The following is a 7,567-nucleotide window of genomic DNA, read 5'->3' as shown; positions in this document are numbered from 1 at the left end:
GGTGTGATAGACAGATATTGTATGTTCTAGAAACAGGAACACGTGTCTTATTCAAGTATAATGTGTAAAGTAAGCAGATGGAATTCAACAAAATTAGAAGCAATACAAGCTAGACATCACACATAACATGCAACCACATATAACAGTGCCAAGTTAGAGGGAGCACCGGTGATGCTGCACTAGGGGAGACGTGCTCATCATAAACACATCTTTGTTGAGTGTCTATGCATGTGTTGTCTTGGAAATCATCTTGGGGGTGTGGAGGAGTAGAAACTGTAGAGGCCCTCCGTTCGGAAGGAGCACCTTTATCCGCTGCCTTGCTAACTTCCTTCCACTTTATTGATTTTGAATTGTCAAGTAAAACCGACAAGAAAAAGCAATAAAATTCTCTCTTCAGAACTCATTCATGCATGATACTGACAATCACTACTTTGATGTAAGGCAAACACATGATACCAGGATGGAATATGTACGAAAAACAGGACGACATGGCATGTTCACAACTGTTTGTGTAAACTAAGCAGAAACCATTCCAGCAAATAAGAAGCAATGCAAGCTAGACACCACATGAAAGATGCAACCAATATGACTCTGCCAAGTTAAAAGCGTCCCATCATAAATGGAATTTCAACAAATTAGAAGCAGCGCATGCTATAAATCATATGAAAGATGCAACTAATATCGCACTGCATATACTAAAGGTGTCTCGTCATGTTGATTGATGCGGGATACAAAAAACAATAGTTTTATGTAAGGACATGCTTAATAGACAGATGTACTATGTACTAAATACAGGAAGGCATGTCACATTAACAGGTATAATGTATAAGCTAAGCAGACTAGCACATGCAGTTTAACCAGATTGGAAGAATTACAATCTAGACACCATATGCAACATGCAACCACATATCACGCTGCCAAGTTAGAGCAAGCACCTGCGATGCTAGTGTAGGGGAAATGCTGTAATCAACTACAGAGCTACGTTCACTATCTTCATCTAGCATTTCTGTTTCTTGAGAATCATGTCGGGAGGCTGACGCTGCATTCTTTAAATGAGGAGTAGTCCCCTTGCCTGCCTGCCTCGTCATAAGTGATTGATGAGGGATACACAAGAACATTAGTTTGATGTAAGAACATGGTTAATACACAGATGTACTAGTATGTACCAAAAACAGAAAGGCATGTCATATTCAAAGGTATAATGTGTAAGCTAAGCAGATGCAATTTAACCAAATTGGAAGCAATACAAGCTAGACATCCGGCTGGAGTGGTGAGCATGATCATCTAGGACCTGAGAGCCTGGTGGGAGGCGGGCTGCTTCGCCACCATCGCAGCTTTTTAGTTGGCTTCCAGGTGATGCCTATCTTTGCTGGGCTTGTCACTGGCTCGGCCAGTGCCCTGACTAGCTATTTGTCTTCTGGTGCTCACGGGATGGTGGTTCATGTAAAAAAATATCTTTCCTTATCTTACCGACTTCGGCCTTTCGAATACAAGCTAGACACCATATGGAACATGCAACCACATATGACACCGCGAAGTTAAAGCAAGCACCTGGGATGGTGGTTCATTGCGAGCGAGGTCATCAACTCCAGAGCTACGTTTACCGTCTCCATCTGCTGACACTGCACCCTTTATAGCGCTGTAACGTGTCTTGCCTACCCGCACACGAAGCTGGAGCGACTTCTCTCTTTTCTTTTTGGCTTCTCTCATGGCAGCAGAGTCTGAAATACCCTTGCATAAAAACACAATAGTGAGAGTAAGGGTGAAGTGTGTGCAGAACTAGTGCACTGTAAAAGTAGCAGATAGCAGGTGGCTGAAAAATAAATGACAGGAGACATATGATAGCTCTACAACATTGCATGGCAAACAAAATTAGATTCTACTCCGTATGATTTTGTAATATATGAGCACAGGAAATGCAGGTACTCCTCCAGCACACCACCACATGTGGTCATATCTAAGATAACAGTCGACTGAAAATAAATAGGTCAGTCGATTTTTTTAATGAACCGTCCGATCTATAAGGAACGGGCAGATGGCCTTCGTCTACCTCCCGCCAGTCACTGTTGACGATCTTTCTCGAACCGCCAGCGACCACCGGCCCAGACCCCTGCCTCCGCCGCCCCGCCCTCCCATCGACCTCACACCACCGCCGTGCTTGGCAGCGCCCCCAGGCCATCCCTTTAATCCCGGCCGACCTCCAGATCGGGCGCCAGTAGCTCTAGGCCGCACACGCCCCTAAGATAAACACCAAGGCGCTGCTTCCCCGGCGTAATAGGCGTACTAGCGCCTGTTACGCCGGGGAATGCTTCCGTTAATTGGGAATCAACTGGCCAGAAATTGAAATTCAGGGGGGCGACGGACCTCTAGCTAAGGTGAAATAGTATATGAGGAGAAACCTTGTGCATCGCGAGTTACTAGGAACATCTAGTATCAAGAAGAAGCGGTCAACTAGTGTCTTCTGTGGGATGAATACCGTGCAAGCAGAGACGTAAGATTTGCACGAATAAGGGAAGAGGAGTACCTTTTTCGGTTGCCGGTGTGGTCACCTCCACATGTCGCGCCGATCTTCTTCTTTTTACCGGGGAAACCGATGTTCTGGAGGGTGCAGGCTTGGACGAACCCATGGCCAAATTGTTGACTGTGTTGCCGTGGCCGTATGTCGGCGGAGGGGAAGCAGATCCGAGGCGGCGAAGGACGGCGTAGCAGGAACAGCTCCGGTGCGGTGGAGGGTGGCGAAGTTGGAGCGGCAGCGGTGAGGCGCAGGACGGCGTGGTTGAACTGGCTCGGGTACGGACGGCTCGGCCTCGGCTTCAACTACTAGCCGTGGAGGGCGTTGCGGTTGAGGTTGCGGTGGACGACGACGTCGGGGTATCGGCTCCGGCGTGATGGAGGAGGGCGGCGGTTGATGGGTGGGATGGGGTGGCGGACGGAGGACGCCGGGGTTTCGCGGCTGGTGGAGAGGTAGTTTTGGCGCCCACGGAGTACGAATGGGGAATCGGACGGGTGGGGGGAACCATGTTTCGGTCTGGGACGCGCTTGTTTTTGGCTTTTTTGAACAGAAGATGGGACGCGCTTGTTTGAAATTTGGGGAAAGTACAAACTTTGCCCCCCTCTTAAATTTCGGACCTACTGCGGGTCGGGGGTAGGATGGTAATCCCAGGTGTCCCAAATAGTGGGCGGGAGCGATTTCGGCCGCGCGCATGTGTGCTTAGGCGGCCATTGTGTATGAATGTTTTTCGGATGCGGTTGCGTGGCGTCTAGATGAAGCTACAAACCTACCCCGGTTTAGACCTTTGGACGTCGGGCCGGTAGGTTTCACGGGTCGGAGTTATTAGAAAAGTAATTTCCTTGTACTACCAAACATTGGTCTCACGCGGTTTCGGGCGAGTAGAGGCTCTTTTGGCGCTTCGTTCGAAATTTTGAAACACAAGCATTCACGTTTAGAGTACTCTTGAACTATGAGGATTGACCTAAATAGACAACGTTATATTTGACCTTGTATGTTTGAAAACCTCATTAAATTATCCGCTTCTTTTTGAAATTTTGACACTTGAAAATCCTATAACTACGATTATTTTGGAATGGAGGAGCTAAATTTGAATCTATTTTGTACACGACTACATATGCTATTATGTACAAAATCAGAGCAAAGATTGGTGCCCCCATAATTTAGGTATGGTTTACAAATGCCATGATATCAAATTCAAATAATTGAATGGACTTCATGTTGAATTCGATTTTTTTAAACCACCTTAAGTTGAATTCAAATGTATGCTAGTTCATAGGTAGCTATTTATAATGTCCATTGTGTAACTTTCGTATGTATAATGTGCTTTACACACACAACATGAACTATACTCACGTTTATATTCGATTGCTAAAGCGATGCATTGTCTGGAGTTCAAAATACTAACTATGTGGATCAATTGTGTCGAATAATAACATAGACATGCTCAAATTCGATAGAATCTAGATGTCTGATGGATCAATGACCGCTCCTTACGCGAATTGCAAATATCATGATCCCATCCTAATATTTGGATACAATTTATATCTTTAATCAATGTGTAGAGCAGTCTTTTACGTGTAGTTTCACTCTCCATCGGTGGTCTCTCACACATGCTCACACACTCTCTCCCGAGGTGTCTTTCTCGCACACATGCTCTAGATATAACCCTCCCTCCCTCTCGTAACCATTTACAACTGTTTTCACTAACCTTTATCACAAGCACTCTTCCTCTCGCAAACATACACACGCACAATCCTCATCGACCCTTTCTATATACATGGACCTGCCTACGTGTCTCATGTACGCACATTATCTTTACGCCTGTCTCTCACGCATTGTCTCACACCTCTCTTCCTAATCGACGAGTATGATTCTAGCAGAGCATTCTGTAGGATGCCCCTTAAAGTTAGGTTGGATGAATAGTAATATCAGAGATAAAGGGGTTACCTTAGTCCGAGAACCTAGGGTTACAAATCCTAGCCGGCTTTGTCAGTGGACACAGAGTCCTTCACAATTCTGCTATCTTTGTCTTGTACGACTAGTCATCCATGGGTCTTCCTAAATGCGTCACGGGCCGACCAATGTGGCGCAGGACGGAACCGAACGAAGGGCCTCACCTCGACCCACCGGACCTCACGCGGTGACACACCCTCTGCCCCCACGTCTCATTATCTTCTCACACCCACACATACCAACACAAACACCACACACACAGAAAATTTCTCCTGGTGCCTCTATTCCCTCCCCCTTGCATATACACACTCAAGGGAATGGAATCTCTTGTCGTGACGTCATATTCGTCTCTCTCTCTAGACCACTCTCATTTCTCGTGCTATCTCTCCCACGCCCCCCCCGTCGGCCCCTCTATCCATGCCTCTCTCGAATACGTAATACACACACATACCTCTCTAGGCCCCGCCAAATGCATCAACTACACATTCACACATGTTACATCACGTACCCCATTGATCTAAAAAGCCCTCTCTTCACGTTTATTTCGCATACAACATTCCTTTTGAATAAAGTGTGGCCAAAAAATTATTTTAGAGTTTCTACATATATACAACATTACAAAGTTATATGGAGGAGTACGAACGCTAATTTGCATTGCATGGTGCCCACAATGATATTTATTCCGCACTGTGAATTTGTATATTTTTATACTATATACAAAGTTAGTCATAATAAAGAGAAACGAAGAGCATCTCTCTCTCCATCGCATACCCCCCCTGTACGCCCCTTTCACGTATGCACACAAAACTATCTCCAGGTCCTCTAAAAGTAAGCCCCCAGAAAATTCACGCATGTTTCATCTTTCTCTCGCGATATATGCAATGACGATCATTGTATTTGAAGCGAAAGCACGATACATACATTGGACTTCAGAATCCACTCATTACGGTCACCATTTACGTTTAGTGGTTATTATACAGTCACGGGCTCACCGTACAACTCTGTATTTGCTCATGACATGACTAGTTGACCAGTTAAACGCTCCACGTGGCACCTCTAGTGTTGCATCACATTATCTCACTACCATCGTGCCCACCTGTCGACTTGTATCTACTCTACATCTACACTCTTATAAAATACATAAAATACACTCTTATAAAAAACAGAGTTGGTGATGATGGTGTGCCTGCCATCCTGCAATATAGGCCGTCCGATTTATATCTGACGGATAGGAAAGAAACTATGGCAATTTTGCAAAAAGGTACCCACACACCTCTCCACATTTGCAAATAAGGCCTTCCCTCGTTCATCCTTTTCTCTCACAAGATAAACAAGTCATACAAATGCATCTTGATGTTACGTGCAACGCACGGGCATCTTGCTAGTAAGAATGAAAACAAACGACAAAAAAATATTTGGACGGTGGTTCAAAGTCATGACCGCGGGCACAGCGGACAAGGTGGCCTTGTATTGGTATGCTGAGCCGTCTGTTTTAACACACAGGAGCTGGTGTGGTGATTATACACACACGCACGCATGCACACGAACTGCATCCATGCAACACTCACACAAACACATGCACCCACGCACGCACGCAACACTCACACGTACACACATAGCCACGCACGCACGCAACACTCACACGCACGTACGCAACACTCACACGCACGCATGCATGCACACACCAGTACACCACACGACCAACACATACTCTCACGCTCAAGTGCTCAACCTACACGTGCATGCGCACACATCAGGCCCTGACAGACACATACACAACCAGGTGATTCCTGCGCACGGGTTGGAGCCTTGTCGCGCCTGCGTAAATTTGTGTTTATCTGACCTTTTGCCTATGCGAACTGACAGGTGGGACCCACAAGGAACGTGGTCAATTTAACTAGTCAACATGGCGCCACGCAGACTATTTGGCTGGTCAACAGAGTGCAATCCGATGCTGAACTGTGAGCAAGTGACCGTATAATCACCGCAAAACGTATATAGTGACCGTAATCAGCTTATTCTGAAGTTCGGTGACCGTATTACGCTTTTCTCTCTGTAGGCCCTCCAAAACTACATCTCTACACGTTCTCGCATGTTACATCTAACAACTATGCAATACAGCACTACTACTACACTCTAACACAATAAATCATATGTGTTTTTAGTTTTACTAGATATCATATTGTTACTTATAATTATTCAGTTTGCATACATTAAAATTGCCTTTGAAATGTATGGCCAGTATCATCTACCGCGCGGGAAAAATCCCGCCCTTTCCTGTTTAATCGGGTTTGTATCGATGGATCGTGCGAAACAGCAAAACTATAGTACTATACAGTACTACAAGTGACAGTTCACTGGGCCGTCGTGTCGTCTACTCCTCCGTCGTAAGAGTGGAGCGCTCGCTTTCATAAATCTTCTAGTCCCTTTCGCCGACATGTGGGACATCAAGCTACCGGGTCCACGTGCCATACCGGAATACAGTGCAGAGCAGCCGGGGTGAAGCACCCCAGTCATGGCGCCGGCGTAGTAATGAGCAATGAGGCGTCAAATCACAAAGCTGCACCTTTCCCGCAGTTAAGTTGGAGGGACGAAGCAACCATCATTTCACTCGTTGCTGAATCCGCTTCTCCCTCATCTTCTTCAACTTAACCACGTGTTGCTTCTGCCGTTGTTCTGCCTCATGTGGGACGCGGATCGGCTTGGTAAAGCACTGACACGTGGGACCGCATGTTAGCAAACCGCCAGGACAACGTCCTCCGAAAATAAGAAGCCTAATCCTAGACTTACAAAGGGCTACGTAGCTGCTACGTATACTTTCCATCTAATCTATATATGCCCCCCTGATTTTCAGGTGGGGTGGGCCTAATCCTCTCCTTTAATCCAATCAAATAGTCCCACATCACATCAGTTCGTAACTTTACGTAAACCATTACGTGGATGTAGCATTGCTCAAATAAGAAACCTCCCCCGCCATCCGCGCGGCAAAATCACCTCCTTTTTACTAATCTTGATTCTATAATTTTTTAGATCAATATAATTGAGATTTGTATAGATAGCACACAGGAGCAAAACCAAGTGGTACGGTTAAGGGCATCCACA

The sequence above is a fragment of the Triticum aestivum genome, chromosome 7D (genome assembly GCF_018294505.1).
Source record: "Triticum aestivum cultivar Chinese Spring chromosome 7D, IWGSC CS RefSeq v2.1, whole genome shotgun sequence".
In the NCBI taxonomy this organism is placed as follows: Eukaryota; Viridiplantae; Streptophyta; class Magnoliopsida; order Poales; family Poaceae; genus Triticum; species Triticum aestivum.
This window is presented reverse-complemented; position numbering follows the sequence as displayed.